At 41.9% G+C, this 10000-nt stretch overlaps 1 pseudogene across 1 annotated transcript in view; it reads left to right on the forward strand.

Annotated features, from left to right (window-relative positions):
• The window catches only part of LOC306861436 (ubiquitin carboxyl-terminal hydrolase 15-like), a 30117-nt pseudogene that overhangs the window by 15716 nt on the left and 4401 nt on the right, over positions 1–10000 (forward strand). The window contains exons 12-20 of the transcript XR_013786078.1: positions 407–490; positions 565–659; positions 739–927; positions 5861–5973; positions 6063–6293; positions 6369–6439; positions 6519–6634; positions 9758–9907; positions 9990–10000. The exon at positions 9990–10000 is cut by the window's right edge and continues 93 nt beyond it. The product of XR_013786078.1 is annotated as a ubiquitin carboxyl-terminal hydrolase 15-like (transcript). The remainder of the gene's footprint in view (positions 1–406; positions 491–564; positions 660–738; positions 928–5860; positions 5974–6062; positions 6294–6368; positions 6440–6518; positions 6635–9757; positions 9908–9989) is intronic.

Here is a 10000-nt window from a genome sequence, read left to right on the forward strand (position 1 = left end):
CTGGACGACGCTTTCATTTCTTTGAGATGAACATATTTAACCAGACACAGTAATTGTCAGTTACTGATTAATCAGGTAATTCTCAAATTGAGGCACTGTTTAAATGACAAAAAACTAATTTCTTTGCTGGTTTGAGTCATGTGTATCTAGATCTCTTACAGTTGTTGGAATAGTGTTCCATTCTTGTGCAGCTTTAACAGAAAAAGCAGACTGACTATATGAGTATATGACTCGTTTAGGGCTTAAAAAGAAATGGTTAATCAGAACTCAGCAACATTAGACTTCTGTACCTGCTGGCTTTCCTACTCTTGTCTGTGTTTGTTAGCAGTTTCTAGTGTTTTCTGCACAGTTTGTCCACTGTTTTGTCTCTGATAATCCTGATTGTTGAAGTGTGTTTGTGTTCCAGTATAAGCTGACGGTTCCTAAAGTGGGCTGCATCTCTGATCTGTGCGCGTCGCTGTCGGCTCTGTCGGGCGTCTCGGCTGAGAAGGTAAGCGTCTGTGTGAGGAGACTATCTTCTGCAGATCTTCAGTTCATTCACTGAGCTTCCTCTGCCGTGTCCAGATGATCGTGACGGACATCTACAACCACAGGTTCCACCGGATCTTCAGCAGCAACGAGAACCTGAGCAGCATCATGGAGCGGGACGACATCTTTGTGTGAGCTGCTGCTGCGGTCAGTGAGAGCGTGGAGGTCTGCTGCTGTGTGTCTGATGTGCTCTCTGTCTGTCTGGAGCAGGTTTGAGGTGACCGTCGGCCGGCTGGAGGACACGCAGCACGTGCTGATCCCTGTTCACCTGCGGGAGAAGTACAAGCAGTCGGGCTACAACCACACCAGCACACCGCTGTTCGGCCGGCCCTTCCTTCTGAGCGTGCCGCGCTCCATCAACGAGGACAAGCTCTACAACCTGCTGCTGCTGCCACTCTGGTATCTGCTGACTCACCTCTGATCCAGCACCAGACTCATGAGCTAATCACTGATTTAAACACAGACTCGCTCTCACTGATCCAGCGTCAGACTCATCAGCTAATCACTGATTAAAACACAGACTCGCTCTCACTGATCCAGCGTCAGACTCATGAGCTAAACACTGATTAAAACACAGACTCGCTCTCACTGATCCAGCGTCAGACTCATCAGCTAATCACTGATTAAAACACAGACTCGCTCTCACTGATCCAGCGTCAGACTCATCAGCTAATCACTGATTAAAACACAGACTCTCTCTCACTGATCCAGCGTCAGACTCATCAGCTAATCACTGATTAAAACACAGACTCTCTCTCACTGATGTAGCGTCAGACTCATCAGCTAATCACTGATTAAAACACAGACTCTCTCTCACTGATCCAGCGTCAGACTCATCAGCTAATCACTGATTAAAACACAGACTCTCTCTCACTGATCCAGCGTCAGACTCATCAGCTAATCACTGATTAAAACACAGACTCTCTCTCACTGATCCAGCGTCAGACTCATCAGCTAATCACTGATTAAAACACAGACTCTGTCTCACTGATCCAGCGTCAGACTCATCAGCTAATCACTGATTAAAACACAGACTCTGTCTCACTGATCCAGCGTCAGACTCATCAGCTAATCACTGATTAAAACACAGACTCGCTCTCACTGATCCAGCGTCAGACTCATCAGCTAATCACTGATTAAAACACAGACTCTCTCTCACTGATCCAGCGTCAGACTCATCAGCTAATCACTGATTAAAACACAGACTCTGTCTCACTGATCCAGCGTCAGACTCATCAGCTAATCACTGATTAAAACACAGACCCGCTCTCACTGATCCAGCGTCAGACTCATCAGCTAATCACTGATTAATACACAGACTCTCTCTCACTGATCCAGCGTCAGACTCATCAGCTAATCACTGATTAAAACACAGACTCTCTCTCACTGATCCAGCGTCAGACTCATCAGCTAATCACTGATTAAAACACAGACTCTCTCTCACTGATCCAGCGTCAGACTCATGAGCTAAACACTGATTAAAACACAGGCTCGCTCTCACTGATCCAGCGTCAGACTCATGAGCTAATCACTGATTAAAACACAGACTCGCTCTCACTGATCCAGCGTCAGACTCATCAGCTAATCACTGATTAAAACACAGACTCGCTCTCACTGATCCAGCGTCAGACTCATCAGCTAATCACTGATTAAAACACAGACTCTCTCTCACTGATCCAGCGTCAGACTCATCAGCTAATCACTGATTAAAACACAGACTCGCTCTCACTGATCCAGCGTCAGACTCATCAGCTAATCACTGATTAAAACACAGACTCGCTCTCACTGATCCAGCGTCAGACTCATCAGCTAATCACTGATTAAAACACAGACTCGCTCTCACTGATCCAGCGTCAGACTCATCAGCTAATCACTGATTAAAACACAGACTCGCTCTCACTGATCCAGCGTCAGACTCATCAGCTAATCACTGATTAAAACACAGACTCGCTCTCACTGATCCAGCGTCAGACTCATCAGCTAATCACTGATTAAAACACAGGCTCGCTCTCACTGATCCAGCGTCAGACTCATGAGCTAATCACTGATTAAAACACAGACTCGCTCTCACTGATCCAGCGTCAGACTCATCAGCTAATCACTGATTAAAACACAGACTCGCTCTCACTGATCCAGCGTCAGACTCATCAGCTAATCACTGATTAAAACACAGACTCTCTCTCACTGATCCAGCGTCAGACTCATCAGCTAATCACTGATTAAAACACAGACTCGCTCTCACTGATCCAGCGTCAGACTCATCAGCTAAACACTGATTAAAACACAGACTCTCTCTCACTGATCCAGCGTCAGACTCATCAGCTAATCACTGATTAAAACACAGACTCTCTCTCACTGATCCAGCGTCAGACTCATCAGCTAATCACTGATTAAAACACAGACTCTCTCTCACTGATCCAGCGTCAGACTCATCAGCTAATCACTGATTAAAACACAGACTCTCTCTCACTGATCCAGCGTCAGACTCATCAGCTAATCACTGATTAAAACACAGACTCTGTCTCACTGATCCAGCGTCAGACTCATCAGCTAATCACTGATTAAAACACAGACTCTGTCTCACTGATCCAGCGTCAGACTCATCAGCTAATCACTGATTAAAACACAGACTCTGTCTCACTGATCCAGCGTCAGACTCATCAGCTAATCACTGATTAAAACACAGACTCTCTCTCACTGATCCAGCGTCAGACTCATCAGCTAATCACTGATTAAAACACAGACTCGCTCTCACTGATCCAGCGTCAGACTCATGAGCTAAACACTGATTAAAACACAGGCTCGCTCTCACTGATCCAGCGTCAGACTCATCAGCTAATCACTGATTAAAACACAGACTCGCTCTCACTGATCCAGCGTCAGACTCATGAGCTAAACACTGATGAAAACACAGACTCGCTCTCACTGATCCAGCGTCAGACTCATCAGCTAATCACTGATTAAAACACAGGCTCGCTCTCACTGATCCAGCGTCAGACTCATCAGCTAATCACTGATTAAAACACAGACTCTCTCTCACTGATCCAGCGTCAGACTCATGAGCTAATCACTGATTAAAACACAGACTCGCTCTCACTGATCCAGCGTCAGACTCATCAGCTAATCACTGATTAAAACAGACTCTCTCTCACTGATCCAGCGTCAGACTCATCAGCTAATCACTGATTAAAACACAGACTCTCTCTCACTGATCCAGCGTCAGACTCATCAGCTAATCACTGATTAAAACACAGACTCTCTCTCACTGATCCAGCGTCAGACTCATCAGCTAATCACTGATTAAAACACAGACTCTGTCTCACTGATCCAGCGTCAGACTCATCAGCTAATCACTGATTAAAACACAGACTCGCTCTCTCACTGATCCAGCGTCAGACTCATCAGCTAATCACTGATTAAAACACAGACTCTCTCTCACTGATCCAGCGTCAGACTCATGAGCTAAACACTGATTAAAACACAGACCCGCTCTTCACAGTGCATTAATGTTAACAAGCACAGCTTTTTATTTTAATAATGCATTAGTAAATGCTGAAATTAACATTAAGATTAATAAATACTGTAGAAGTATTGTTCATTCTTAGTTCGTTAACTAATGAACCTTATTGTAAAGTGCTGCCTATTAAATATAAATGTTTTGTTCAAAAAGACCATTTTGATGCTTTATTTGAACATTATTATTGCCTCATTGCTATTAGATATGTATTTTAAGTAATTTTAAAGGCTCTTGTTCACTTAGGTCAATTTTCATTCCTACAAAAAAAAAAAAAAAAAAAAAAAAAAAATATATATATATATATATATATATATATATATATATATATATATATATATATATATATTTTAGGGCCGGGACTTTAACGCGTTAATTTAGATTAATTACACAAAAATAACGCGTTAAATTTTTTTAACGCATTTTAATCGCACTTATTTTTGCACCGCGGAACGTTTCTCACTGGATGAGTTTCGGCGGACCGATTATACTGGAGCACCAACTAGCGTTCAGATAAAAACAAACCACAGTGAACACGGACAAAGAAGCTGACGAGACCGCTTTGGTTGGCCCTGTGGATGGGAAATTTTGTTATAAAAAACGAATGGATGGAAGCGTCGATAAGAGCATGGTTTTGTGCAAGCTATGCAACAAGGAATTCGCATATCACCGCAGCACATCGAGCCTCAAGTATCACCTCATGTTCTGAATGTACTTGAAAGTATTGTGTTTTACTTAAAAAAACAGTTTACAGAAGGTATACCTACCTATAGGGTACCTGAATTTCTGAAATGTAGGCTACTATATTTCTAAATATCCTATTGCTACACTTAATGGCAATATTGCACTGGTCTGTTGGACTTGGTTGAACAAAAATAAACAATATTTTGTTGCTTAAGCTTATGTATTCAGTCATTATTCAATGGTATACTAAAAATCCATATGAAAAAACTTACTTCTCACTGTTCTCAGGTCAAATATTTATATGCGATTAAAATGCGATTAATTTCGATTAATTAATTACAAAGCCTCTAATTAATTAGATTTTTTTTTTTAATCGAGTCCCGGCCCATATATATATCCCGGATTACTCGATTAATCGCCAGAATAGTCAACCAATTACTCAATTAATCAATTTTCTGGTAAATATTTATTTAAAAACTATTGTTTTAATAATTACTTTATCAGTGGTAGTAATACAATCACTACATTAACTAATATATGTGTCACAATTTGTTCCAGTTGAACCAAACAGTTTGAGGGGTTTCTGTGAAGGCCTTTAGGTGTGTGTGTATGAGATGAAGATGAGATGGTGCTGATGAAGTGCCTCTCAGAGCAGCTCCAGAGATCATGTTGGTGTGTTCATGTGCTCGTATATTGAGACGGCAGAGACTGAACTCCCCGCGAGCGTCTCACGCTTCTGCGTCATTCATTCACACAGACACAGAACATCCAGGAGTCATATTTAAATGATGTTTCTGTGGCTTAATATTCACAGACGCTAGTCTATATCACATTTCCATTTAAGTGTACCGACCTGCTTATGATTTAGTCATCTAAAACCGTGACATTCCGTATCATACTTTTTATGACTTAATACCATGAGTCTGTCTACATTTTCTGCATCGCAGAAATCATAGAGCCCTACACTGCACAGCTATATGAATAAAAATCCCATTTACTCACCCTTATGTCTCTTCAGCAAACTAGTCCATGTAATTTCATTTTGTCACTTTATGTGAATAACAGACCTTAACTTCGTGTTGTACCTGAGTTTCATCCCAGTTTAAGTGTCTTTCTGTCTTTCTGTTGTTTCAGTCGTTTCCTTCGTCTGGCCGTGGAGGACGAGGAGTCGGAGGAGACGCTCTCTCCCAAGCATCACTCCATCAACGGCAGCGCCACCAACGGTATACTGGAGGAGGGCTCGCCGAGTAAGCATGCTGTCTGAGAGCATTCACTAACCAGCACTTACTGCTGCTGCTGCTGTGTGTTTGAGACTGAAGCCCGGCTCCTCCCACAGGTGAGATGGAGACGGACGAGCCGGACGAGGAGTCCAGTCAGGACCAGGATCTGCCCTCGGAGAACGAGCGCAGCCCCTCGGAGGACTCTGTGAGCGCAGAGCACGAGCTGGAGAACGGCCTGCTGCCCCCCGAGAGGAAGAGGCTCTTCACGCTGCACTTCAACAACATGGGCAAGAGTGATTTCATCAAGGGAGAGGTCCGCTTCGACGAGGACCACACGCGGCTCAGCGGTGCGTTACTGTACACCGCTACAGATCAGAGAGAGCCATCTCCGTCAGCTGACCTGTTCTTCTCTTCTCATGCAGATAGATGCTATCTGTCCCTGGACTGGGAGCCGGACATCAAGAGGAAGTTCTTCAACGAAGCCGCGGCTGAGGTAAAGCTCTCCCATTCCTCGACACAAGTCTTCTGTGTCCTGACGTTAGAGATGCTTATATAAGAGTGTTTCTCCTAAGGACTTCGAGAAGCACGAGAGCATGGAGTACAAGCCGCAGAAGAAGAGCTTCTTCAAGCTGAAGGACTGCATCGAGCTCTTCACCACCAAAGAGAAGCTGGGCGCAGACGACCCGTGGTGAGCTCTGGTTTTCACTCGCTCCAGAAATGATACAAACAATAATAATACAGAGCAGAGTGCATGTGAAACCTCCACACGAACCGATAGCACAGTTGCGTTCACATTTATTGCTTGGCCAGTGATAACTGACCACTCTTTAATAATGCACCTTAGCGTCTCGGTGTGTGTGTGTGTGTGTGTGTGTGTGAAATCTGATGCATGAGATGTTCTGGAGCGATTAAAGATCAATGCTACATTCACACTTTCCTCACTAGTTCCTTTAGAAAAGTCGCCAGCCACCACCAGCATTTCTGATCATTTCCACTAAAGTTTCGTGGCCCCAGAATATGTAGTTGTGGGTCATTCCTGGGATTCGGTAACATTTCAACAGCACTTAGATGTTTTTCAACTACATGTGATTCAACTTCTAGATACCCCAGATCATTAGGCACATATCAAACCTCCAGAAAATCATATGCATTAAAGACCTTTTATTATTTTAATTGTTTCCAACTTTAGACACCTTTTTTTCTCAACCCCCTTACGGGAAAAATGGGGTTGGTTTAAAAAGGATTTTTTTACACAGAAATTGTTATAAAACAAACATGTACCTACTGCTCGTGTCCCTGATAACAATTTAATGATAAATGTCAAATTTGTCATAATGTTCACATTTTTATAGGACTGAAGCTAAAAATACACAAATTGTGTCTACGGTCTCTTTATTTTTCTAAAAAGTATTTTTAAAATTTAACTAAATCCACAATTTAGTTATTTTAGCCCTTATCATGTGAGATAGTAATCAGCAAGAAATACTTCTGCTCTTAATTGTCTTCCCTGTATTTTTCTAACAGTATTAATGTGACGGGGTTGAACACACTTGAAGAGATACTTTGCCTTAAATTAAAATGTTTGGTTTTGTTTCTCATGTTGTCCCTTGTTTCTGGGTCAACATATCTGCATATCTGCATGCCCAACATCGTCTTTCTGCTGAAAATCTGGGTGAAATTTGTGATGTATGACGCTCGTCAACGTTTAAGTGGACATATTACATCAAAAATTCTATTTAAAACAAAAATGTGAGTTGTCATGATTTTGGAGTATATATATTTACTGAAACATTTTTTCATTAAAATGATTAATAAATGAAGTCAATAACTCATCCCTGTAACAATGAGAGACACATGTATATTTGTGACGGGGTTGTTCTCTCTAAATGGCCACTGCTCTGGAGAGTAGACCGTATATGACAGCGATAAACTCAGTACATTGTATATACTTATGGATTAATATAAAATGTTGAAAAAGTACAAATTTTCCATCTTAATTTTATGTGACTGGGTTGAGTTGTTAAACTTGACAGAACCGTCCCTGACTATAACATCCTCACAAATATGAATAAAAGTATGATATACTGAAGAGAGCTGAATGATGTCATGTCTGGTAAATGATGTCACACGTGGGTGGAGTCTAAAGAATAACGGGCGTAGAATGGTTTGTGTGACGGGGCTGAGTTCAGACTGAGGGACATAACTTTAAAGTCTGTTTTTTATCAAATATTTCGCATTTTTTAGAAACAAGAAAGGAACACAAATAAATGCTTGCAGTGTTGCCATAAATCACAGGCACCATGCACATTTTGTTAATTTTCTAAGAGTTGTGCCTCAGGGACATGACAAAATTAAGACAGATACAAGACATTATTGTATGCTAAAAATATTAAAATGCAATAATTATTTTTATTCATTATAATGGGCACCCCAATGTTTTGTGAAAAGCTTCTAACAATGAATTTTGTTGAACCACCGCTTTAGAAACTGTGAGGGACTGAAATGTTACCGAATCCCAGGAACGAGCCTTGAATGAGTATCTGAGCGAGCATGCTGGGAAAAAACGAGCAGAGACTCTAACGCTTTTAAACAAGACACCTGCAGTTTGGAAGAGTTTCGAGCTTGATTTGAAGTCATTTCCAGGTCTGGAAACGTATAGAAAACAGACAGCAGCGTATGGAGAAATATTTCTGTTTCCAGACATATGCCCCGTTTAGTTTTCATGCTAGGAGATTAAGAATTGAATGAAAGTAAGTTTTCAAGGCAGCTGTGTAGAGATTGTCAAACACACTGAATGAGTTCAAGGTGCACTGTTCATTAGGCAAAATGCTTTGTGTTTCGAGTTTCCTAGCACCGTATGACATGACCTCGAGGACCTTGCAAAAATATAAAACATGCAGGCTTTGTGCACATGAGAAGGTATTAAACTTAGCATAGAGAACACTTTTTTTGCAGTACCAGTCTTTTTTATAGAGCCTTGAACTTGTCCTCAGCTGATTTGGTGTGGTGGTTTCTCCACAGAGGATGTGTTGAACTGGACTTCAGGCCGTGATACAGAGGTGCTATCGTAAGCTCAGTGTTGAGCAGATCCCTGCTCTCGCTTTATTCCTAGGAAGGAAAAAGGATATCAAATACAAAACTTGAAATTGAAATGCATAAGCATGCAAAACATTCCCGTTTCTGGAGAGCAGAAGAAGTCTTGTATGTGCATGTCAGTGTTTTGTTCGTTTGTTGTTTTAAGGGCTCGGTATGTTGTCATTTTGAGAAAATCAATGAAAAAAATAACCCTGAAAATTACAATTATTTAATGATGCCTGTAAAATGTTTAATATAAAGCTGAAGATAGTGCTGTATGAAGCATTTATGTTAAATATGGAGTGAAAATCTACTGAGAGGTTTGGATAATAGAAGAATGGAAGTTTGAGACGGAAAATGTGTGGCAACCCCGTGAATTATTCTAGTGTTCTTTTATTTTATTTTTAATCAACACTTAAAGTTTCATTTAAAAAGAAACATTTTGAACAAAAAAGTTGAGAAAATGTTGTTTTTGTCAAAGACCCTGTCTGGATGATGGAGTAGCTCAGAGCTTCAGTTCTGATTCATATGCTGTTTAACACTCGACGATCACACACACCATCGCTAGCTTCCATCCAGACGTTCAGTCCTCCTTCAGAGGATCTGCTGTTCGCCAGTGAAGACACTCAAACAGAAAACTCAGTCAGTGGCTGGGAAGGAGTTTCAGAGTGACCGTTATATCTCTGAGTCCTCGGGTGAACTGACCCGTGTGTGTGTGTGTGTGTGTGTGTCTCAGGTACTGTCCGCACTGTAAGCAGCACCAGCAGGCCACGAAGAAGCTGGACCTGTGGAGTCTGCCGCCAGTGCTGGTGGTGCATCTCAAGCGCTTCTCCTACAGCCGCTACATGAGAGACAAGCTGGACTCGCTGGTGGACTTCCCTCTGCGGTGACTAACACACACACACACACACACACAGGTTGTGTTCTGGCTGTTGGTGTTGTTGATCTGACTGCCGTGTCTCCCACAGGGATCTGGACA

This window comes from Barbus barbus (genome assembly GCF_936440315.1).
Source record: "Barbus barbus genome assembly, chromosome: 42".
Taxonomy (NCBI): Eukaryota; Metazoa; Chordata; class Actinopteri; order Cypriniformes; family Cyprinidae; genus Barbus; species Barbus barbus.